Source organism: Pongo pygmaeus, chromosome 22 (assembly GCF_028885625.2).
Source record: "Pongo pygmaeus isolate AG05252 chromosome 22, NHGRI_mPonPyg2-v2.0_pri, whole genome shotgun sequence".
Taxonomy (NCBI): Eukaryota; Metazoa; Chordata; class Mammalia; order Primates; family Hominidae; genus Pongo; species Pongo pygmaeus.
Window position 1 is genome coordinate 28538663 of NC_072395.2, and position 27000 is coordinate 28565662.

The window sequence follows — 27000 nt, forward strand, 5'->3', positions numbered from 1 at the left end:
TCAAGTGATTCTCGTGCCTCAGCCTCCCAAGTAGCTGGGTCTGCAGGCAGGTGCCACCATGCCTGGCTAATTTTTGTAATTTTTAGTAGAGACAGGGTTTCACTATGTTGGCCAGGCTGGTCTCAAACTCCTGGCCACAAGTGATCTGCCCACCTTGGCCTCCCACAGTGCTGAGATTATGGGCATGAGTCACCGCACCAGGCCTACATATCTTTAAATAATGTATATGTGACTGCATGACTGCAGCATTGGTGTCTAGATAGATAATCAATTCATCTATAAACCAGCTATCAAGTAACTGTCTAAATATTTAAAATACAGTTCTTGTTTAGCTCATTCTTAGTTTTGATCACCTTTTTTTGTTAGGTGGTGGGGAGCCCTGCTGGTCACTTTCAAAATATACTAAGGTCAAATCTTCTGATATCCTGAAGGTTTCTTTCAGCTGGATTAAGCTCCCAACTCCAGGCAAGCCCAAGTTTGTGGACTCCCGCATTAATGCTCTTCCTATCTACCAGAGTTGACAGTATTTGTTCAGCTCAGTGTCTGAGTGTAGCTCACTCCAATTAACTAGAGTTGTTGACTTTTGCAGAAATGGAAGCAGTGGGATCCAACCGATATTTAGCTGCAATGCGAAAATGAGTGCAGTTGATACCTGATGTCCAAGTACAATGCACTGAATTGTCAAGATTTTCACATACTTTCTGATAAATTGATTCTCCATATTCTGTCCCATCATTGACATTAGTGTGTAGTTGAAAGTCTCCAGTCCTGTATAGCCCAGAGAGAAGTTATTCCTTGTCAGCTTTGATTTGACACTGTCAAAGGTCATCTGGTACCCAGCAAGCCAGCCTCATCACCAAAGACAGCCAAACCATGGATTTTAAGTCCTGAAAAATGAAAGTCAACATCACAACCAAAGTGTATACATTCTCCTTGTAACAGGACTTGATCTTATCACTTTCCTGTCCTGTGTTTGGTGAGAAGGTAGTATCTAATGTCAGTCTCAAATCTTGAAAAACCTGGTCTTTAACTGTGATTTCTGTTCCCAGAGCGTTCTACTTTTCTGTGAAAGTCAGATCATAATCACACCATTTATGTCTGGTCTCCAACATCCCAGTAATTTTACCAGTGTCTGTATGAGATGAACCAGATGTTGAGAATTCCATGCCACTGCATGACTTTTTTTTTTCACATCCAGTTTCACCAACCCTGAACCAAATCCTTTGTGGAAAGTATCTCTGACAGCTATGCCAAGGTCAGCATACGATGGAGGAATACATTGGCCACACTCAGGTCTGTCTGTAGGTCACCATGGTGAAGACTTGGGAAGAGATAATCTGGTGGTCTCCAGATGGGGAGTGCTCCCACTGCTGTGCTCACAGCTGAGGCCACTGGGTTTGCCTGCCATTGGGTCACAGCTGCCTCGGCTGGAGGACAAAGTTGAGGGACCATTCCACTTGCAGCCTGAATGTTTTTGAAATGTAAAAATATTTTTGAGCCGTATTAGTTAGTGTTCTCCTTAGAAACAGAATCAATAAGATAGATAGCAGTAAGATAGACAGGTAGGTAGGCAGGTAGATAGATAGGTAGATAGATAGAGAGAGAGATAGATAGATAGATAGATAGATAGATAGATAGATAGATAGATAGACAGACAGATAGATAGAAGACAAAATGAGCCAGCCGTGGTGGCTCACACCTGTAATCCCAGCACTTTGGGAGGCCGAGGTGGAAGGGTCATGAGGTCAGGAGGTAGAGACCAGCCTGACCAACATGGTGAAACTTCATCTCTAGTAAAAATACAAAAATTAGGCGAGTGTGGTGGCACGCGCCTGTAATCCCAGCTACTCAGGAGGCTGAGGCAGGAGAATTGCTTGAACCTGGGAGGCGGAGGTTGCAGTGAGCCGAGATCATGCCATTGCATTCCAGTCTGGGTGACAGAGTGAGACTCTGTCTCAAAAAAAAAAAGAAAAGAAATGTATTATGGAAATTGACTCACACGGTTATGGAGGTCAAGTAGTCCCACGATCTTTCATCTGCAACCCGGACAACTAGGAAAGTCATTGTTGTAATTCAGCTTGAGTTGGAGGGACTGATTATGTAAATCTTAGTCCGAGGCCAAATGGCTGAGAACCAGGGGCCTCCTTGTTATAAGTTCCATGCCCAAAGGCCTGAGAATCAGAAGCTCCGATGCCCAAGGGCAGCATAACCTGGATGTTCCAGTTTAAGGAAAGAGAGCTAAATTCTCCCTTTCCTCGGCTTATTTTGTTCTATCTGGGCCCACAAAGTATTGGATGGTGCACATCTATATTGGGAGGGGCGGATATTCTCTACTTAGTCTACTGATTCAAATGAGAAGCTCTTCAAGAAACACCCTCACAGACACACCAGAAATAATATTTTACCAGCTATCTGGGTATCCCTTAACCCAGTCAAGTTGACTTATAAAATTAACCATCACATTAGCCTTATTTCTAGTAGTAAATTCTTGGTAAATATTTGTTGCATGAACAAATGTCATATTCTTTTCCAACAATAATAGCTATGTTTCTACTAATAATTGTTACCGAGTGTTTAGTAAGTACCAAACTCTAGACTACGTTTTTATGATTGAACCTCATTTAGTTCTCACAACTAATTGTGATGGAAAAAATGATAAGGAAACTGAGGCTTAGAAACATGAAGTAACTTGCCTGAAGTTAAACAACTGATCAGAAGATTGACCCAGAGAGCTTGTCTCCAGAATCCAGTCTGAGTCACAATCTACTGTGCCTTTATTTTAGCCACTCATGAACAAATAAATTTAGTAACCCTCTTGGCTAAAATATCTGGCATACATAGTTTGGTTGTATAGGATTGAAAATTTTTTTTGCACATATATCACTTTTCATGAGAATTGTTATAGTGATTAGCATGCTTATATTTTCCCAAATGTGCCATCTCTCATCTCAAATTCTAAAGTCAATGAGTTGTCTCTAAGAGAAAGAACTGGTTTGTATCTTTTAGGCTCAATTCTTGGAGTGACCAATCCTGCTAATGCTCATCTTCTTTCCAGTTAGTAAGGTCTGGGTCCTTGCACTTTTCTGGATTCTCTCTTTTTTTTTTTTTTAAATTTTATTATTATTATACTTTAAGTTTTAGGGTACATGTGCACAACGTGCAGGTTTGTTACATATGTGTACATGTGCCATGCTGGTGTGCTGCACCCATTAACTCGTCATTTAGCATTAGGTATATCTCCTAATGCTATCCCTCCCTCCCTTCCCCCACCTCACAACAGGCCCTGGTGTGTGATGTTCCCCTTCCTGTGTCCATGTGTTCTCATTGTTCAATTCCCACCTATGAGTGAGAACATGCGGTGTTTGGTTTTTTGTCCTTGCGATAGTTTGCTGAGAATGATGTTTTCCAGTTTCATCCACGTCCCTACAAAGGACATGAACTCATCATTTTTTATGGCTGCATAGTATTCCATGGTGTATATGTGCCACATTTTCTTAATCCAGTCTATCATTGTTGGACATTTAGGTTAGTTCCAAGTCTTTGCTATTGTGAATAGTGCCACTATAAACATACATGTGCATGTGTCTTTATAGCAGCATGATTTATAATCCTTTGGGTATATACCCAGTAATGGGATGGCTGGGCCAAATGGTATTTCTAGTTCTAGATCCTTGAGGAATCGCCACACTGACTTCCACAATGGTTGAACTTGTTTACAGTCCCACCAACAGTGTAAAAGTGTTCCTATTTCTCCACATCCTCTCCAGCACCTGTTGTTTCCTGACTTTTTAATGATGGATTCTCTTTTTAAATGTAATAGAAAAGAAGTAGCTTTGGGCTTCGTCCAGTATGTTCCTGAATTGTGATGCAGTTGTCTGTAGTAAGGATATCAATAACTGTGGAAGTAGCGTTTCCCTCTAACCTCCTGGGAACAACATTTTTCACTGTGTGGGTTTGTCTGTGATGGAGAGAAGTGCAACAAAAACTGTGGTTGCCACCATTTTTACATAGGATGGAGGGATAGATACTTTTCATTGTGATTCAAAATAAGTAATTTCTGGCAGAAATAAAAAGGATTCTCTTGCTGTACTTATTCCATAGCTAGTGATTAGTATTAATATTACACCTCCATAACCAGAGGCCTTTACTGTGCATGACATTGGCAATGGTACATCCTAAAAAAATTTGGGAAGTATGATGATGCTTGAGATATGCCATGTTTTCCTTTTTTACTTTCTAAGTTTCTGCTTTCCTCTCTCCTTTTCTTTCTGGACTGTGTGTGCGTGTGTGTTTCTGTGTGTGTGTGTGTGTACACTTTGGTGTGTCTCTTAACAAAGTCTTTTCATCTCAAGCTCCCTGATATATCTGGAATTTGTCCACCCCTCTCTGCCTCTGTTTTCTCTCCTAGCTTCTATCATTCCCAGCGTGAACTATAACCTCCTAATTGGTGTCTTCACTTGTGTTCTGTTTCCCTATTGTTGATTCACTGCATATCATTTAAAAGATGTTTTACAAATGAAAATCTGAGCATTCCTGTTGCTTAAAAATATTTGGTGGCCACCTCAAATCCTTAATATTTCTAATCTTCATGATTACGTTCCTGAAAATATTCTCTAGCCACATTCATTTACTAGATCATTAGATTTTGTGTATTTTTGGCTGTCATCACAGTAAGATATTTGTGTCATCAGTATATATACACACACGTACACACACGTGCCTAAAACAAAATTTCACAAAATACCTACCTTTTCTACACACACATATCCATGTACCTATGTGACATAGATATATAATATATGTGTGAATATTTAGTATATATTACTCCCTATTACATGGGACCAGGAAATATGTTTGTCCTATTTGGGTACTTATGGCCAACATTCAGAATTTTGCCCAGTACAGAATAGGTACTCAGGATATATTTGTTTTTAAGAACGCATAAGCTAAAATAATCTTTATAAAAGAATGCTATGTTAAGAAGCCATAAGCTAAAATAATCTTTATAAAAGCATGCTATATCAGTGTTTCACCCTCAGAAGTTTCCAATAAAATAGTTTTTTGTAGGAAGAGCAAAGCTAAGAAAATATTTTCTATTTCTATTTATTGATGTGATTTTATGTGTTAACTAAAAGTCACACTTATAATAATTTTCCTTTGGAATCAATAATAGTTATTTCAGTGACAGAGTTTCACATATTGCACATTTTAATATATACTATACAATGTAGGAAAACAAACCACATTAAAAAATATATGTGTTGCTTTGTTTAAGGTAGAACATTACGTTCATTTTGTTCTGTTACGTTTGGCTTTAGGCAGAGATATATTTTCATTTACTAGACAAGATTCATCATTGTAGAATCCATTAACTAGGCACTGAGTACCTAAAAGCTTTAGGTGTTTAGAGGACGTTTGGAAAACTGATGAAATGGGAATCTGAGCTGCACAGGTAGGATCCATTTAATTTGGGGACATGCAGGAGTCAGCCTTAAGGGAGATTCATTATGATGGTTAATAAAACCATCTAGCATATGTAATTGGTGTGGGATTGCATTGATAAACTTCCTTTCTAGAGTATTTGAGCTGCCTATTGAGGCTTTCAGCTTTCAATGTTGGATAAAATTTATATTAGCCTCAAGCATTAAAACCAAATAGTTTCATGTGTTGACTATTTGTTGGTCTTTATACAGTCCAACTTTATACCAGGATTTGAATGAGGCAAAAGTGCATTATTTAATCTTCAGAGATATCAACATGTTTCAGGTATGGTGATTGATAGATTTCCTAAAGTCATCTATTATTTGCTTTTCTTAATATCAACTGTGGTTATTGTCTCTTCTAAAGTTATTTAAAAAGAAGAATAGGGTAATTTCTTAGTGCTTTTTTTATAATTAAAAGAACAAAAGGAAAATAGACTCAAAAATTGATAGTAGTTGGGCTCCAGTCTTTGCATTTTTCTATTAAACTCTTGAACTCATATGTGATATGGATGACATGTTCTTCTTGCCATTACTTACTAGTTAGGAATTGACTAAGCTGCAATGAAGAGATTTTTAAATTATGGAAATTTGAAAGAATTATTGAAAACAGTTATTTTAAAAATTATCCTAGTAAATTGAAATAATTTATAGCATGCTTTTCTATTTCCTGCCCAGCCTTTAAACTTTTATTTTGCAGTAGTGGTATTATTTTTCTTTCTCAGCAAGATATGTAGATGATAATTGTTTATTCCAGCCATGATCTTTATATTTGTGATCCTTCCCTGACCAGCTGTGCTAGAATATGTTGTTAGTGTTATCCTGGGAATCACATAAAAGACTTGGTCACTTAATGTCAGGAGGTGATCGTGGATGAAGTCACTTAGAAAAAGGACAAGGCAACTCCTTAAGAAAAAACAGATGAATAAGAGTATAATATATACTCAGTATATAAGAGCTGCCTTTTCTCTAAATCTTGCCAGCATTTGTTATTTTTTTTTTGTCTTTTTGGTAGCCATTCTATTTGTAGTTCTCTGATGATTAGAAACATTGAGCATTTTTTCATATACCTGTTGGCCATCTTTATGTCCTCTTTTGAGAAATGTGCACTCAGATCCTTTGCCCACTTTGTAGTAGGATTATTTGTTTATTTTTTGCTGTTGAATTATTTGAGTTCCTTGCATATTCTTGATATTAGTCCCTTGATGGACACATAGTTTGCAAATATTTTCTCTCATCCTACAGATAGTGTAATGCCTCCAGCTATGTTCTTCTTGCTTAGGATTGCTTTGGCTATTCAGGGTATTTTGTAGTTACGTACACATTTTAGGATTGTTTTTTCCATTTCTGTGAAGAGCATTATTGGTATTTTAATACGAATTGAATTGAACCTGCAGATTGCTTTGCGTAGTATTGTCATTTTCATGATATTAATTATTGTGGTCCATAATCATGGGCTATCTTTCCATTTGTTTGTGTCCTCTTCAATCACTTTCATCAGTGTTTTCTACTTTTTTTGATAGAGATCTCTCACCTCCTTGGATAAATGTATTCCTAGGTATTTTTTTGGTAGCTATTATAAATGAGATTGCTTTCCAGATTCTTTTTCAGCTAGTTTATTATTGGTTTTAAGGAATCCTATTGATTTTTATATTTTGATTTTGTATCCTACAATTGTACCAATTTTGTTATCAGTTTTAAGGTGTTTTGGTGCAGTCTTCAGGTTTTTCTAGATATAAGATCATGTTGCCTGCAAAGAGGGACACTTTGACTTCCTCTTTTCCAATTTGGATTCTTTTTATTTTTCTCTTGCTTCATTGCTCTGTCTAGGACTTTCAGTATTATGCTAAATAGGAGTGGTTAAAGTGTGCATTCTTATCTTGTTTCCAGTTCTTGAGGAAAGGCTTTCAGCTTTTTCCTATTCAGTGTAATGTTAGCTATGGGTTTTGTCATATATGGACTTTATTGTATTGAGATATTTTCCTTCTATGCTTAATTTGTTGAAGGTTTTTATCAGGAAGGTATGCTTAATTTTATCAAATGCTTTTTCCTGCATCTATTGAGATGATCAGATAGTTCTTGTCCTTTATTCTATTGATTTGATATATCAGATTTATCAATGTGCCTATGTTGAACCATCCTTGCATCTGTGGGATAAATTCCATTAGATTTTGGCACATTATCTTTTTAACATGTTGTAAGATTTAGTTTGCTAGTATTTTGTTGAGGATTTTTGCATCAATATTCATCAGGGATATTGGCCTGTGATTTTCTTTTGTTGTTGTTGTTGTTGTGTCTTTGTCTGGTTTTGTTATCAGGCTAGTACTGGCCTTATAGAGTGAGTTAGAAAGAATTCCCTCTTTTTAATTTTTTGGAATAGTTTTAGAAGAATTGGAGTTAGTTTTTCTTCAAATGTTTGGAAGAATTCAGCAATAAAGCCATCATTCGTGGGCTTTTCTTTGTTGGGAGACTCTTTATTACTCATTCAATCTTGTTACTAATTAATGGTTTGTTCGGGTTTTCTGTTTCTTCCTGGTTCAGTATTGGTAGGTTGTATGTGTTCAGGAACATATCCATTTCCTCTAGGTTTTCCAATCTGTTGCCATAGAGTTGTTCAAAATAATCTCTAATAATCTTTCTTATTGCTGTGGTATCGGTTGTAATGTATTTTTTGTTTCGATCTTACTTTAATATTCTTTCTCTTAGTCTAGCTAGCAGTTTATCAATTTTATCTTTTTTAAAAAAACAACTTTTCACTTTGTTTACTTTGTTTTTTTAGTCTATACTTTGTTTAGTTTTACTCTGATCTTTATTATTTATTTTCTTCTAATTTTGAGATTAGTTTTTTCTTGCTTTTCTAGCTTCTTGAGGTGCATACTTAGGTTGTTTATTTGAAATCTGTCTACTTTATTGATGTAGGTGTTTCTTGCTACAAGCTTCCCTCTTAGCATTGCTTTTGTTGCATCTCATAGGTTTTGGTATGTTGTGTTTCCATTTTCATATGTTTTAAGAAATTTTAAAATTCCTTCTTAATTTCTTCATGGATCAACGGTTGTTCAGGATTATGTTGCTTAATTTACACACATTTGTAAATTTCAAATGTGTTTCAAATTTCCTCTTGTTATTAATTTCTATTTTTGTTCCATTGTCATTTGATAAGATATTTGATATGATTTAGATTTTTAAAATCTTTTTGAGACTTTGTCTTGTCACTTAATATGTGATCTATCCTGGGCAAAAGCTCTAGTTTCTTACAGGTGGACTGGAGACAGAAAAATCAGTCTTTGGCAAAGACAAACAGAGCAGATAAGTAGAAAGAAGTGAGCAATATTACAAATTCAGAAAGACAGAATGAGTTGCTGGTTTCATTGTTCCCCATGACTATGTTAATTCCTCTTGAAAGGTATGTGTATAATCTAGAAAACATGAGACATTTCTGAATCCAGAAATAGTAGGAGTAGCTTCCTGTTGCTAATGGCGCTGTGCTGTCAGCTTACTAACCTTGGTTGCCAACAAATTATGTCAGTGATGTTGTGATCCTGGAGCAAGCTGTGATACTGAAACTTTCCAATTTTCCAGACAGCTTTCGATCATAGAAGAGGCTGTAGTTTCCTCCATGGTGCACTTCTGAACGGTGACGTTAGGAGTTCTTCCTGAAGGTTCTGCCTAGAATATTTTTGTTCATCTCTCCCAGTGATTCTGTAAGTCATTTAACACCCTGTGATACATAAGTTGGGGCTGAAAATGCCAAGTGTGGATTCTTTTCTCTGAAACTGAACTTTAACAAATACAATAGTTATAGCATTTAGAAAACTATAAGGTGATACTATATCTTTATTCATTCATATGTGCTTGAGAGTCATTGGTAAACAGATAATACCCTCATGGAATTTACATGCTAGTGGAATAAGACAGACAATAAGCAATAAACAGAAAAGAAGAAGTACATAATATATCATGTGAAAAGGTAGTATGAGCTAAGAAAGAAGAAGTGGAAAGTGTATCTGTAGTTTTAAATAAGGTGGTCAGGGTAGGTGACATCTGAGCAAAGACTCAATTGAAGGAGATTTTGTATTGTTATTTCAATATTGTTTCATTATACAAGCTTGAAGATGAAACTTTAGTTTCTCTTTAATATTTTATCTATAATAACCCTATATAACATTTTAAAAATTTCATATTGGTCTCATATTTGTCAAGTGTCATCATTCATCTTCTTCAGATAACTGATATGTAGGCTTTAATACAAGTCTTCTCCTAAAATTCGTTTGTACAGATTATCAGGTGGTTAGATTTTCCTTTCTTATATCTCACTCAGAGCCAGAGCAATTTAAGAGTACGTTGAAACTGATAAGGAATTAAGTAAAGACCATTAGGTTACAGTTATAGAAGTAATACTTTAAATTTTGATGATCATAACAATAACAAAAGAGAATTTTGCATAGGGTGAAAGTTTCAAACGATTATGAGTAGCAAGAAAGCTCAGAAATCATAAATGTTGACAATTCTTAGAATGTATGAATCTCTTACATAACAGCAAAGATCATTCCAATTTGTCAAAATCTCTCCAAATGGAACAGATATTTTATTTGTGACTTACAAATATAAAATATTATATTTGTAACAGATGTTTTATTGTGAACATGAAGTTTTTACTTTCTTTGTTGTGGCCACTCCACCTTTATTTGCATGGCTTGATGTTTTCACTAGATATTTTCGCCCTTTTATCACACGTCACATTATTGACCAAGAATGAACTTGAAATTTACTAAAAACCCTGCCATTGGTACTTACTCAACTGTGTCTTTCTACATATTTGAAATTTTAATTTTGCAAATTCTAATAGCTGAATTTTACTTTTTTCATTAATTTTTATCTTGTTAGATTGGAGTCATTTTTATGACTATTGAATCTAAGTAATCCCTGACTCTTTTGTCAGATAAGCAATTTTTGGTTTCCCTTGTTGTCTTCTTTACACTCTTCTCTACTCTAATTCATGAGACTAATGAGTCTTCTTCAATGTATCAAAATGGAAGACTAAATCTGGCAGCAGACACCGGAAATGTTTCACTGACTGCCCATCAAAATCCCAGTCATAGGAATGATCCTCTAGACATTTATACATCGCCCAGCCGTTTGTACGTAAGAATGGCCATTCTGCCATTTATACATTTACTGATGTAAAGTAGTGTTCCCATTGAGTGAATGAACTTCTGTGTGATTCACTTGTTTATATTTGCTACAGCATTTTTTCTCTCTTTTTAAAGTGGAGTCATACCATAAGCTTGAAGTGCTATTAGGATTAAATAAAATAAGTTAGTAAAATAATCCCTAATATATATTAAATGTCTTATGAATTTAAGTTCTCATTTCTCACTTTCCCTCCTTTTTTATTATATATTTAAAGTTTATAACATGATGTTTTGAGATATATATGCACATATATGTACATATGTATATATGTATATATGTATACATGTTCTCATTTCTCACTTTCCCTTCTTTTTATTATATATTTAAAGTTTATAACATGATGTTTGGGGATATATATGCACATATATGTACATATGTATATATGTACACATGCACATATATGTGTATGTACATATGCACACACACATGTATACATACATGCACATATATACACACATACACACATGTGTACATATGCACACATATGTGTACATATATGCACATGCATGCATACGCACATATGTATGCATATATGCACATATACGTACATATACATATATGTATACATTTGTGCACATACATATATGTACATATGTGCATATATATCTCAACATCACAGATGATACATATATGTATACATATACACATATACATATGTGTATGTACATATGTACATATGTGTATATATGTATATAATATCAAATATATATAATGAAAGCATTACTGTGTCAAACAAATAACATTCATTATCTCACATAATTACCATGTGTATTGGGGGGATGTGTACAAAGACCATCTAAAATCTCTTTCAGCCGATTTCCTAAATATGATACTGTTAACTATAATTCTCATTCTTTATACTACATCTCTATCTTTATTCATCCTACATAATTGTTAATTTTGTACCCTTTGATCTACATCTCCCTATTCCTCCCTAACCTCCTCCCCTGATAACTACCATTCTACTCTGTTTTTATGTCATTGACTTAAGAAAGACTCCGCATATAAGTGACACCATGCAATATGTTTCTTTCTGTGTCTGGCTTGTTTCATGTAGCACAGTATCCTTCATGTTTGTCCATGTTGTCACAAACCTGGCAAGATACCCTTATTTAAGACAAATAATATTCCATTGTGTGTGTGTGTGTGTGTGTGTGTGCATCACAATTTTTTAGTACATTCATCTGTCCATGGATGCTTAGGTTATTTCTGTATTTTGGCTATTGTGACTAGTGCTGTGATAAACATGGAAGTGCAGATGTCTCTACGAGATACTGAGTATTCATTTATTTGAGTATATTCCCAGCAGAGGGATTACTGGATCATATGGTAGTTCTCTTTCTGACTTTTTGAGAAATCTTCATACTGTTTTCCAAAATGGCTGCACCAATTTATATTTTCTCCAACAGTGACAGGTGTAAGGTGACATCTCATTGTGATTTTGATTTGCATTGGTTAGTGATGTTGAGCACCTTTTCATATATTTGTTGATCATTTAAATGTCCTCTTTGAAGAAATGTTTATTCAGGTCATTTGCCCATTTTTTTATTGAGTTGTTTGAGTTTTTTGGATATTAACCCCTTAACAGATATTTTCTCCCAATCTGTAGGCTACCTTTTCATTTTGTTGATTATTTACTTTGCTGTGCAGAAGAGCTTTTCAGTTTGATGCCATCCTACCTGTTTTGTCTTGTTTTTTTTTTTTTGAGGCGGAGTCTCGCTCTGTCACCCAGGCTGGAGTGCAGTGGCGCGATCTCGGCTCACTGCAAGCTCCGCCTCCCGGGTTCACGCCATTCTCCTGCCTCAGCCTCCCGAGTAGCTGGGACTACAGGTGCTCGCCACCACGCCCAGCTAATTTTTTTTGTATTTTTAGTAGAGACGGGGTTTCACCGTGTTAGCCAGGATGGTCTCAAACTCCTGACCTCATGATCCACCCACCTCGGCCTCCCAAAGTGCTGGGATTACAGGCGTGAGCCACTGCGCCCAGCTGTTTTGTTTGCTTTTGTTGCCTAAGCTTTTGTTATAATATCCAAAAAGTCATTGCCAAGGCCAACCCCAAAGAGCTTTTTCCTAATTTTCTTCTTGTAGTTTTATAATTTCAGGTTTTACATTTAGGTCTGTTATTTATTTTGATTTGATTTCTTGTATATGGTATAATATAAGGGTCCAATGTTAGTGTTTTGCATGTGAGTATCCAGTTTTTTCATCACTATTTATTGAAGAAACTATCCTTTTCCTATCGTGTCTTCTTGGTGACCTGTCGAAAATTAGTTAATCGTATATGCTTGGGTTTATTTTTGCACTCTTTATGCTGTTCCATTGATCTGTGTGCCTGCTTTTATGCCAGCACCATACTGGCTTTTTTTTTTTTTTTTTTTTTTTTTTTTTTGATGGAGGCTTGCTCTGTCACCCAGGCTGGAGTGCAGTGGTGTGATCTTGGCTCACTGCAACCTCTGCCTCCCGGGTTCGAGAGATTCTCCTGCCTCAGCCTCCTGAGTAGCTGGGACTACAGGCGTATGCCACCACGGCCAGCTAATTTTTGTATTTTTAGTAGAGACAGGGTTTCACCATGTTGGCCAGACTTGTCTTGAACTCCTGACCTCAGGCAATCCGCCCACCTTGGCCTCCCAGAGTGTTGGGATTACTGGCATGAGCCACTGTGCCCAACCCATACTGTTTTACATACTATAGCTTTGTAATATAATTTAAAATTAGGCAGTTTAATGCCTCCAACTTTGTTTTTATTTCTCAAGTTTGCTTTGGCTATTCAATGTCTTTTGCAGTTCTATACAATATTAGCATTTTTTCCATTTCTGTGAGAAATATTATGGAAATTTTGATAGAGATTGTATTAAACCTGTAGATAGCTTTAGGTAGTACAAATAGTTTAGCAATACAATTTTTCCAATCTTGTCCAAAGTGAAAAGGAAGAAGCAAAATTATCCCTTTTAGCAGATGACATAGCCCTGTATGTAGAAATCTTTGATGAATCCACAAAAAACTGTTAGAACTAATAAATGAATTCAGTAAATTTTCAGAATAGAAAATCAACATAGAAAAATCAGTTGCATTTCTTTACACCAATATGAACAAAAATATTGAAAATGTATTTTTTTCTTTCAAAATTTTTACTCACTTTCTCATCATACAGCAATTGATTGTTAACTAAAAATCCCAAGGCACCTAACCTCATAGCCTTATTTATTTTCTAATTATTTTATTATTGAAAAATTAATACATGAACAATCAGACATACAATGAAAATAAATCTCACTCTTTGCTATAGAACCTCCATCCCTCTCCTCCTAGCAAAATAAAATAAAATTTTATTATGCTAGACCAGAAATATCTAGTGGTCTTGGAAGTCACTAAACTGTAAAAGGAGGGGAAAACAACAAAGATAAAGAAGATAATCTGCTAACTTTGTTGCTTTCCTAAACTGAGACTTTAAGACAATTAGACCTTGGGAATTTAGCCTATCAGTCTCTTATATATTGACCAAACAATGTCAGATATAGACATTGGTTTGCAGATTAATTCCTACAAACGTATGATTAAGAACCCCTTTAAATATGCTCTTTTGCATGAAGCACTTTTCAGCATAGTTACTCTATTTTTTGTTTTAAATTTATAAAATAGAACCTCATTTTGTCTGTTTTCAAATAGAGCTTAAGCAAAGAGATTGCCATGATTCTTACAGGATCAGAAATAGAGAAAGCAGAATCAGATTGAAGAGAGTGGTTGGCTGAGATATATTTATCAATTTGATTGAAGAGACACTACAGTTGTATTTTTTAACATGATGGTTTTTGGAAGTACATTATCAGGATAAACCATAATAGGTATCTCATTCTAGAAACCATCTTTGCAAAATATTTTTTACCAAAGTCTAAGGAATTAATTCATTATGGATTTGTGTTTTGATTAGTTAAAAATAGTATTGTATTTATCAGTTATAGCTACAAACTGGGAGATTCTTTGTTTGATTTACTGGTTTTAAAACAAAGATCTTTGGAAGGTGTTATCTTTCTAAAACAACAGAAAAGAAAGGGAAGATGGGGGAATACATGGTGTCTTAGCCTGTTTTGTGTTGCTATAACAGAATATCAAAGATTGGGTAACATATAAAGTAAAGATATTTATTTTTTACATTCTGGAGGGTGGGAGTCCAATAGCTAGGTGCTGGCATTGGAGAGGGCCTTCTTGCTGTGTCATCTCATGGCAGAAGGCAGAAGAGCAAAAGAGAACACAAGTGCTCATGAGAGAGAGGAAGGAGGCCAAACTCATCCTTTTATCAGGAACTCACTCCTGTGATAACTGACCCAATCCCATGATAAGGGCATTAATCTATTCATGAGGGCAGAGCGCTCATGACCTAATTACCATCCCTCTCCTCCTAGCAAAATAAAATAAAATTTTGTTATGCTAGACCAGAAATATCTAGTGGTCTTAGAAATCACTAAACTGTAAAAGGAGGGGAAAACAACATAAAAATAAAGAAGATAATCTGTAACTTTGTTGCTTTCCTAAACTGAGACTTTAATTAAAACAATTGGACTTTGGGAATTTAGTCTATCAGTCGCTTATATATTGACCAAACAATATCAGATATAGACATTGGTTTTCAGATTAAGTTCCTACAAACGTCTTACTCCCCAACACTGTTGCATTGGGGATTAAGTTTACAACACATGAACTTTGGGGGATACATTCAACCCATAGCATATAGTATTCAAGTAAAATCTGAATTCATTCTTATTCAGTTAGAAAGTCAAACCAAAACATTTCCACCAATTCACTAAACATTTTTCTGGCCATTTTCTCTGACTTCAGTTTTATATCTTAACCAGAAAGGGATGGATCTAAACAAACCTTAAAACACAAGGTGAATGTGGACAAAATTTATGAGTGTTTGCATATTTTCTACAAGGTTGTATTTCTTCTTCCATCCACTTTTAAATTAATTAAATACATCTCTTTCTTTCAATAATTTGTTCAACAAATATTTACTGAGATTTCACAATATTCTAGGCACTGTGAACACAAATAAGAAAAAGCTCTTTGCCCTCATGAAGCAAACAGGAGGAAGAATGATGATCACCATAAGTCCCAGTAAAACATATAAGGAGACAGATGCTGATAAGTACAATGGAGAAAAATGGAGCAAGAAAGAGAGAAAAGGGATTGGAATGAGGGGCTATTTCAAACAGGTTGGTTTGGAAAGACTTGAGTAGAGACTTAACAGAGGTGAGAGAGTGATGCAGTGCTGAGGAGGAAGGCTTTGCATGAAAGGGAATAGCAAGGGCAGGCCCTGACACCAAAGGGGGCTTGGCAGGTTTAAGTAACAGCAAGATGGCCAACATGGTTGTAAGGAAGAGCTGCCGAGGTGGACTCAAAGAAATAGCCAGGGTCAAACTGCGGAGGGTCCTGTAGGCCACTGTCAGCACATTGACTTTTATTCTGAGGATCTGAAGAAGTGACATTATCTCACATATTTTAGGAGAGTCATCCTGGCTGTTGCATTGAGTGTAGACCATAGAAGCAGACGTGAGGGTGAAACTAGGGAGACACACACACAATTGATCGTCAATATCTGCAGGTTTCATATTTGTGAATTTCCCTACTTGGTAATAACCACCAAATCTATACTTCATACATGCATTACAACACATGCATGTAGAAAGTGTTGACACATTTGAGATGCACAATGCACATGTTCAAACAAGGTGATTCTCTGCCCTGCTTTCTGGTTTTAGCTCTCATGCAGTAAACAAGTGTCCTTATTGCAGTCTATCTGGTGCCACATTTATTTTTGCATTTTCATGGGATTTTGTTATTTAAAATTGCCCTGATGCAAAGTGCTGAAGTGCTGTCTAGTGTTGCTAAGTGCAAGAAGCTGTGATGTGCCTTACAGAGAAAGTATGTGAGTTAGGTCAATTTTATTCAGACGTAAGTGATAGAACTGTTGATTATGAATTTAGTGTTAATGAATCAACAATGCAGTATGTCCAAAAAATAGAGGAAATTCACTAATATGCACATCAGGCCACAAAAGTGATAAATTAATACGTATGTATTGAAGCTATGGAAAAAAACTAAATTTGTGAATTCATAAGATGATGACCAATAGAAAAAGCATACGGAACAACATTGTTGTGAGGCTAAATAAAGGCTATAGAAATTTATCATCGCATTACCCAGGGTCAGGAGAATGTTAAATTCTTCTGGGCTAGTGCTGGCTGACTCACAGATTTCAGAAAATGTTAAACTTGCTTGAGATTCAGGTTCTGCAGATAAGGAGGCTCAAGAATTTAAAAATACCTGCTGTGTGTTATGCAGTAAAAGGGTCACGTGAAAGAATAGGTTCACAATGCTGATGAGACTGCTTGTTTTATGATGACATCAGCAAACAAACCTATATAATGCAAATGGCCTCTAAAGCCCAGGCTTTAAATCATTCAAAGGCCATGCAATGAATTATTTGTGAGAAATATGTATTAAATAAGGTGTCTTTAAACAGAAGCACACATAAAACAAGGTTATGAATTGATTGTTTGACAAAAACATGACCAGCTACTGAAACCTAATCCTGTATTTTCCACAGAAGCAATGGCTCTGTATTTGTTCATTCAGCATTTGCAATAACTTTTTAGTACATGACTACTGCAACTAATGAGAATCAACTGTATATAAACATATATATTTTTGTATATGTGTGTTTTGGACTCAATTATTTCGCCAGCCCCCAACCAAATTCCTGTGTTGAAACCCGAATCCCCAGTAGGTCAGAATGAGACTATATTTAGAGATATGAATTTAAAGACACAATTAAGTTAAAATGAGGCCCTTAGGATTGGCCCTAATCCAATCTGACTGGTGTCCTTGAAGAAGAGATTCTGACACACAAAAGAGACATCAGAGGGGCACAGACATACAGAAATGACCACGTGAGGGTTGATCATCTGCAAGCCAGAGAGAGAGGCCTGAGAAGAACCCAACTCTGCCAGCACTTTGATCTTGAACTTCCAGCTTCAATGACTGTGAGAAAATAGATTGATTTTATTCGCTTCATCTGTGGTATTTTATTATGGCAGCCCTAGAAAACTAAGGCAACATCAGGCACATCATGTTGGTGTCATGGAACAGCCATATGTTTTATGGTAGTGGTGTGAAATTTATGAGACACGATTAAATTTGTGTATATCTTGAAAGAGGAGCTAAGGGGATTTTCTGAAGAATTGGCTATAGCTTATTAGATAAAAATGAAAGTTTGCATTCAGGAGAAAATATATTCCTATTTTGTTCTTTCTTACTATTCATATGTTGCACCATTTTTTTCCACAGAAAAACAACTAAGAGAGGAAAAAATCTTATGATGTGAGGATAAAAAGACTGACCACCCTAGTCATATCACTGAAACATTTCCAGTGGAATCAGTAAAGGCATGATGTGTTTTAGGAAACAAGATAGGGTTGTTTGTGACAATGTAAATGTAGTCGTTTGGGGTTCAATTTTAAAAATTTTAATTTTAAAACACTTAGTTTTGAAGAGTTAGAAACATTTGCAAGGAAAAATTATTTCTTATTTTTTATTAATATTATTTTCCATGGTTCTCTAATAAGAAGAAATCAAACTTAACTGCATAAACTATAATTAAATTCAAGAGTAAATGAGTAATGAATAAGTTTTAAGATCTAATGATATATTTACTCTGCCCATGACACAATTATCTGAAAGCAAATCGATTTTTGGATATAAAGACTGTTTTAGGGAACAAAAGCATTGAAAATAAATATGCAAACACTTTCTTTGTGTTGTGGATTAAACCTTACTGTTTTTAAAGTATTATAAAAGATCAATAATAGTTATGTACTTAGAAAAATGTACTTTGAAAAGTAATTTCTGTGCATTTTATTTCTGCCATTACTGTTCAATTTCATTATTTGAATTAACATTTTAATGTAATAAAGATATATTTTTGTGAGATAGTATCTTGGGACAACTTTTAAGAGAAAGACATTTTCATACATTCAAGTTTATACTTTTTTGTATTGAAATGCAATCTACATGTTTCACTTTAATAAGGAACCAAATAGAGTCTTAACTTTGCTTTTGTTTCCTTATCTCCAATTTTCATTGTGGTTCTTATTTATATTAAGGGGATTATGTGGCTACTGTAAAATATTCTTTTCATAATAATTCCCCGCATCCTAAGGCTGTATTCTTCTCTTCGTGTTCATATATTTTGTATTTGTTTCATAGTATTCTATTTCTTTTATAGTGAGGAAAAAAATCTGTTTGAAGTATCTAAGTCTCTAACCCTATGATTACCTTGGCTAATTAACATTTTTAGCTGCAGAATAGTTGTTTTCTAACAAGTTCTTCCTTAATTCTTTTCATAAGTTACCAAGTATCTCTTAACAGCTCCCAACAAGCCCTACATCTTGAAAATATTTAAATATTTTCAAGATCTTAAAATATTTAATTGATATTCAATGATATCAGTTAGAATTTCTGATCAATGTTATTTTGAGAAATAAGAGCTGCTTGATTTCATGTAGCTAAATGTTACTTTTAGAATTTTTATTTTTTGTTTTTAATCTTTTATCTGAATTCAGACATCTACTTTTCACTCTTACAGCTAGCTTTATTTACTCCTTGTTTTTGCTCTTTTACTGCCACAGATTAAGTTTTGTTTCTGTTCTAGAAGTAGCTTGTTCTTGAAAGGCTTAATGTCTATTGAGTTATTATTCATTTCTTTTCTGATATTTACATGTTTAATTAGCAACACTTTATAAATTACCTTCATAAATATTATTTCATTTGAACCTGATTGATTTCATCCTGTGAAATAAATGGGAGATTATTATCTTCAATATGTAGATAAGGTGACTGAGGTTCAAAAAGGTTCTGTGACTTACTTTGGGCACACAGCTGATGGAGGTGGCATGGGTGGACTTAGGAATCACCCAGTGCTTCTCCCTTACAAGTCTTGGGCTCTTTCCACTACCATCCTATTACCTTTGCAGGCAATTGAAGCTTAGGTATTCTGCAATAAGCAATACTTGCAAGATTATCAGTCTTTAGTATAACCATGAATATAATTCTTAATAAATAATACTATGTACATTAATGTAGGCATATGTGAAAGTGTTTTGTGAATTATGTCTATGCATACACAGCATATTAATATTTAGTCTGGCAAAATAGCACTAATGTAATTAGATATAATTAAGAAATACTTGATGCCTTCAAAATTATTTCTGGCCAGCATTTCTTTATTTTCTTATAAAATATAATTTTGGTTTATATCAAAATAAATCACATATACCTTAAAAAGACGTATTTCTACAAAGCTTATATATTAAGTAGAATATAGGCTTACATTATTTTAACAAAGAATAAAGGGATGATGGATTAAACAAATCTCATGTCTCTCTCATGTAAAAGTGCAAGATGAGAACCTGTTGTGGTTGCATGGGAGGTGGGAGGGAAGGGATAGATAGGGAAGCTCTGCCCCTTGAGGTCATCCAAGATCCCAAATTTCTTCTACATTGTTGCTTCACCAAGCGTTTCCCTTGTCTGCGTAGTCAAAACTCATCACTACAACCACAGTCCAACACAAGGGAAGGGAGGAAGAAGTCAAAGTTACCTGCAGTGACACAAACCTCTTCTGCTCCACATCCAGGAGGCTGTTTCTTATTTGCATAGCTTTTCTTAGCTGCCATGCATTCAATTAAATATTTAGGGATCCTGTTACTAAAAGAGTAGAATGAGAGAATGGGTATTGGTTGATGAATACCGTTATCTCCTAGCCTGATCACTCATATACAAATGAGTCATTTGTTTATTTTTTGATACATTTAAAACATACTTTTGGACACACAGTAATCCAAAGTATTTTTATATTACTTGATATAGCTCAAGGAATGTATAATTCTCTCTTTTGGACCAGTTAAATCTAATTGTTATCCGGCAACGTATACACTAAAAAGTGAGTTATTAATCACTCCTCCCCTGACTTACACATAATCACTTGTATAGTGGGACAGGATACCACGAAGATACCTCTTTTCAGAAAAGCCAAGAATATTATACAAACTAAAGTCGTTGGTTCATTAGAGTTATCAAATCCTCCTGAGCAGTCAGTGCTAGCTCTTCCTAAACTGATCATCATTATTCTGCCTTTGGGGGTTAACTATTTTTGGGGGGGGGTTCTAGTTTTTTGGGGGGTTCTAGTTTTCTCCATGGCTCCTGGGTTTTCCATTTGGGAAGTTTTTGTTTGTTTGTTTGTTTCTATTATTCTCTATGGATTCCTGTTAGGTGAGTGTTAGAATATATCCCCTTCTTCAGAAAAGACAAATTTCACAGTCCATTTCCTGCTAGTACATATTTGGAGACCTAGAGATTGCTTTGAAAGTTTAAAAGACACAGGCTTTTTGAAAATTTCCCTGTGGTTTCTTTGAAAAGACAATTTCCATCAAAATGTAATCGTTTCAGTCAGTTCCATGTGCAGGTAAGCAGAAGCAAAGATTTTATTTAACCATAGATATTAATTCTGAAATCTCATGTTTATTTACTAGTCCTGTCCAGCTACCAACCCACAGCTGACATTACAGCTACCAGGAAAAGAATGACAAATTACAAAAATAACATTTGTAAAGGTATAATACAACAGTAAGGACTCAATATCAGAGAGGGCAGAACCATTCTGAAGTGATCTGAAGATCACCAGCTGCTTAAAACTTCCTAGAGGCGTTGGCCAATTCTGAATCAGGGCAGAGAACAAGCTCAATGCAAGCCGAGGCTACAATTAAGGAAAAAAAAAAAAAAAAATCAACAAAGCTGTTAGTTGTCATGGAAAGCTTACTGACAAGTTATAAACTTGAGAGGATTCTAACACATGGCTGAGTTCTGGGGCTACTCAAGAGGTCAAGGAGCCAGATCAAAAGGGAAAACAAAATTTTCTACAGGTCTGTGAATATTAAGGAAAAAAAAAATATCACCAAAGAGCGAGAGTGGCTTACTCAAGTACACAGCTAATCTCCCTCTGAATAGAAGTGCCAGGATTGAAGGTCAAGCAGCTAAGAGCTGACCTTGGAACCTGTGACAGTAGAGCTTGATCTTAAAATCTTTCAGGGATGAAGAGAAGAGTACTTGGTAAAAACCATTTGTCAAAAGCCCAGGACACCATGACTGAGGAGTAGGAATTCATCAGATGTAAACAGAGTCTTAGGAAAACTATTACCAAATCCCAAAAGTGTTCAGTCTCTAATTAGTTGTGATCATCAGTTCCTTCTTACATTTGTCTAACAAAGGAAATGGAGAACCCTCTCTAATGGAAGATAACATCATATGGAGCCTCTGTGGTTCTTTCATGACAATTTCCAATATATAATAACCATTACTAGATATGTAAAAAGGTAGGAAAATATGACTGACAATAAAGAGAAAAAAAATAATCCAAGCAGACCCATAGATGATCTAGATATTGGAGGTAACAAACAAGAACTTGAAATTAATTAAGAATGTATAATTATTTTAATTATACTTAAAATGTTTTTCAGACATGGCAGCTTATGCCTGTAATCTTTTGGAGGCTGTATTAGTCCATTTTCATGCTGCTGATAAAGACATATCCAAGACTGAGCAAATTACAAAAGAAAGAGATTTAATTGGATTCACAGTTCCACATGGCTGGAGAGGCCTCACAATCATGGCAGAAGATGAAAGGCACATCTCACATGGCAGCAGGCAAGAGAAGAGAGCTTGTGCTGGGAAACTCCATTTTTTGTTGTTGTTGTTGTTTTTGTTTTGTTTTGTTTTGTTTTTGTTTTGATGGGAGTCTTGCTCTGTCACCCAGGCTGGAGTGCAGTGGCATGGTCTCGGCTCACTGCAAGCTCTGCTTCCCAGTTTCATGCCATTCTCCTGCCTCAGCCTCCCAAGTAGCTGGGACTACAGGTGCCCACCACCACGTGTGGCTAATTTTTTATATTTTTAGTAGAAGTGGGGTTTCACTGTGTTAGCCAGGATGGTCTTGATCTCCTGACCTCATGATCCACCCACCTCGCCTCCCAAAGAAACTCTCCTTTTAAAAATCATCAGATCTCATGAGACTTATTCACTATCATGAGAAAAGCATGGGAAAAACCTGTCCCCATGATTCAATTACCTCCCATTGAGTCCATCACACAATGTGGGAATTCAAGATGAGATTTGAGTGAGGACACAGCCAAATCATATCAGAGGCCAAGGCAGGAGGATGGCTTGAGCCCAGGAGTTAGAGACCAGCCTGGACAACACATGGAGACCCAATCTCTACAGAAATTTTTAAAAAAAATTAGCCAGGCATGGTGGCGCATGCCTGTAGTCCCAGCTACTCAGGAGGCTGAGGAGGGAGGGTCACTTAAGCCTTGGAGTTCCAGACCAGCCTAGGCAGCAGAGCAATACCCCATCTCAAAATAAATAAATACATACATAAAATGTTAATAAAAATTGAGGAAAAGTTGGAAAATAAATGAAGGATGTAGACTTTTAATATAGAAATGCTATATATGATGGTGAAACCCCACCTCTACTAAAAACACAAAAAATTAGCCAGGCATGGTGGTGCACACCTGTAATCCCAGGTGCGTGGGAGGCTGAGGCACGAGAATCGCTTGAACCTGGAAGGCAGAGGTTACAGTCAGCCGAGATTGCGCCACTGCACTCCAGCCTGGGTGACAGGGTGAGACTCCACCTCAAAAAAAGAAAAGAAAAGAAAAGAAAAAAATTCTATCTATGAAAAGATTCAGATGGACATTCAAGAGCTGAAAAAATGCAATACTAAAATTAAAAATCAATAAATAGTTTTAATAGCAAATGGAGAAAATCATGAAATAGAAGATATTTCGACAGAAAACATCAAAACAAAAGCATCTAGAGAGAGAAAACTAAAAATGAAATAAAAATGACAAAAGAGATGTGTGTGACACACTCAAAAGATCAACTTAATGAAAGCTACACTCTGCAACCATCTGAAACAGAGAACAGTCTTTTTAACTGATCTTTCCTTGTGAGAACAAATTGTAATGTGACTGAGAGGCTTGGGAGTCCCATCTCATCTTTTGCTGTTTGAGATACAGGAGTTGGCTAGTTTTCTAAACTAAGTGAGGCCCCAAGTGAAGCTGTCTTCAGCCAATATAAATTGAAGGTAACGGAATAAAAGACATACTTTTTAGCAAAGTTGTATTCTCTTTTGTCTCTCCTTTCAAATGAAGTAAGTCTTGTGAAATTTATTTCTTTGAGACCTCTTTTAAAGTGGCAACAAGCAGCCAAGAACCACCACCATTTTGACTTTTTCCAATGTCCTTGACTAGAGCTGTGCTGTCTAATATGGTAAGCAGTAACTATTTGTGGTTACTTAGATAGAAATTATGAAAATTAAACGAAGTTTGATATTCAGTACCTCAGTTGCAGTAGTCACAGTTCAACTGCTCAGTAGTATCAAACAGCACAGATGTAAAAAAAATTTCCACCATTTCCTATATTGATATAAGGTTCTATTAGATAGCAGTAACCTAAAGTTATTCACTCAATAATCATACAATTTTCCTTTTAACTTTTACTGGATGCTTACCATGGCATAGTTACCAGCTTTTTCCAGCTTTTGGAAATACTGTTAAGAGCTTTACTTTAGAATAACTGGCCAGGGGTGCATTGGTTTTATTGGAATTTAACTATCAGAAACTACATATCATTCCTTGAGGGTCCATGTTGGAAGAGATGATTCTTTAATTTTTTTTTTTCCTGGTATAATAAGCATGGCTGCCACTTTTCTCAGAGCCTAGTAATAAGTGAGTTTGGTGGTGTGGAGGTCCACCAATCAGCATAAGGTGGTATTTAATTTCTCTATTTTCAGATGCCACCCAAGCCTTCCCTTCTGTGCACTGTTTCTGAGTTTAGTGTCCTTTTAGTTCAGCCCTGCCATAGAGCAGTCCTCCATTTTTGAAAATGAAGAGACCAGTGAGAGCTGATCACCAAAAAATCTAGTTGCTTTTTGCACAGATTTTCAACTAGTTTCCCTATTTTCTATTTCACTTATTCTCTGTTTTCAGGGTTCACCCTGTCTCATTTTTGAGCCTTTTTTTTTGGCATGTAGTGTATGATGATTTCCTTTGGCTTTCTTTATGCTTTTGGATATTTAGATTTGAGGTTTATTCTATATGTTGCCTTTCACCACTTGGCCACCTTCTTTTCAGCTTCATTATTTTATTAAAATTTCCTATTCGTTGCCTTCTTCTCTGGTATTTTCTTGTCCTCAAGGGGACCCTCACTCTTTTTTTCTTTTTTAACCCTTTCACAGACATTTTTAGTAGAATTTTTAAAGGGAAAGGAGGTAAAAAAAAAAAATGTTTACTACTCCAGGTTGAACCGGGAATACTGCATTGTTTTATAACTGAGCTGTGAATAATAGGCATGTGAAAAATGTGTGTTGGTAGGAACTGATATGTACTATATAGTCAATATATTCTGGGAACTCACATTCTTTGAAATATAAATAATTCTATGCCATACTTGGTATTTTTCACGTGAAAAAAACTGAAATTTCAATAGATTAAATCATATCCTGGAGGTCCAAGAGCTTAGTAAGTAGCAATCTATTTATACTTGATTTTGTCATGCTTCCTTATATCATAATACAGTGTGTAAAGGCTCAAGAATTTGTGCCTGGGTTTGAATTCCAGTTGTACAACGCAATAGCTGCACTTAATTTCACATTCTACTTAATTTGTCTGTGTCTAACCTCTATTTGTCTCTGTGTGTAGAATATTGATAATATAACAGCAGTATCTACCTCATAGGATTATTGGAAGGATTAAGTACATTAATATACGTAAAAGATTTTGAATAGTGCTTGACATACAGTAAGTTCTATAGATGTGTTAGTAATTTCTAATTGTATTACTTTGTGCTCCATCTATCCCAAGGAAGAAAAGATATTGCTTCTGCTTATAGATGGTCTTTTAAAGCTAGGAAATACGACATTAAAGGTGTGACGTCTACTTGCACTTTAAAAAGTCTCGCCTTTCTAGAACTTTCTATTACTAAAGCTTGAAAATGGAAGAATTGTTACTGAGTGAGCTAATGAAAGAAAAACATGCTGATTTCTTCTACTTTTAAAGGGGAAATGGATGATGTAAGTTCTGAAGGTAGATCTCTACAATTTTTTTTTGAAATCCTCTAGATTACTTTTAGTGGTTTTTCCATACTACTTTCATTCTACTCATTCTAATTTCAAAAGTCCTAATTTGTGTATTTGAATTAGTATCCCTAGAAAACATTTTCTCCATAACCAAATTGATGTAGAACCATAGTTTTCAAAATGTTATTGCATGGGTCATAAAAAGTAGTTGTGGGGACTTTAAAACTATCCTGAAACAATCTTCTTGTTTCATATAAAAGCCAATCTTCTTGGCTTTTATATTTCAGATTAAATCCAAACCACTCATAGCTTGAGTACCATCAGCTGTTGGCAAAACTTAGCTTCTTGGTTCTATGTAAAAGTGAATCACTTTGTAAACACTCTGACAACCAAGATATAAATCATTTGGTTTACACAGGTGACCTCATGAATATTCTTTTCCACCCTTTGTGTGTGTTAGAGGGAGAAAATACTACAGGCATTGAATATCGAAATTTTTTCTAATCATTGTAACTGGAAGGAGAGGCTGACAGATCCATTCTCTGGACATGTGTTTTAAAGTTAAGGAGGAAAAAACATGAAAAAATACTGTATAGGCTTTGCTGAAACCAAAGCATTTGGAGCACAGTTTAATACGTTTGCCAAATTTTAAATACAGCTGGGTTCTCCCACAGTTTCTTTAATTGGAAGCAGATTTCTGTGCTAATTCTGTAACGTGAAGAGAGCTCTAACAGTATTTCTTTCCTAAAAGTAGGACATATATTTGCAGTGACCACTTCTAACATCAACAACTCCTTAACAATATCCGACTTAGAAATTTTCAATGCGACTTAGAAATTTTCAAGAGTTTTCAGTAGATTTATTACCTCATATGGTTTTGTATACTTAATAGTTAAGTGTATAAATAATTAAAATTATTTAATAACTGATAAGTTCACTGGGTATTTTGTTTTTAGAAAAGATAAAAGTGGATCATATCTAAAGAATTAAAAATATGGAACTGTTCATATTGTAAAGTAAAAGTCCACATTCTGCTTGAATGTGAAAGATAAAAAGATTGTTTCTTTCATAAGTTTAAAAAATTTACCAAGTTCTTAACATTTTAATATGATAAAATTTAGTGGAAAAGGTTAAATTGAAACAA

At 35.3% G+C, this 27000-nt stretch overlaps 1 pseudogene; it reads right to left on the reverse strand.

The window, feature by feature from the left end:
• Positions 1-349: 349 nt before the first annotated feature.
• LOC129022713 (voltage-dependent anion-selective channel protein 2-like) lies at positions 350-20400 on the reverse strand (annotated as a pseudogene).
• Between the last annotated feature and the right edge of the window lie 6600 nt (positions 20401-27000).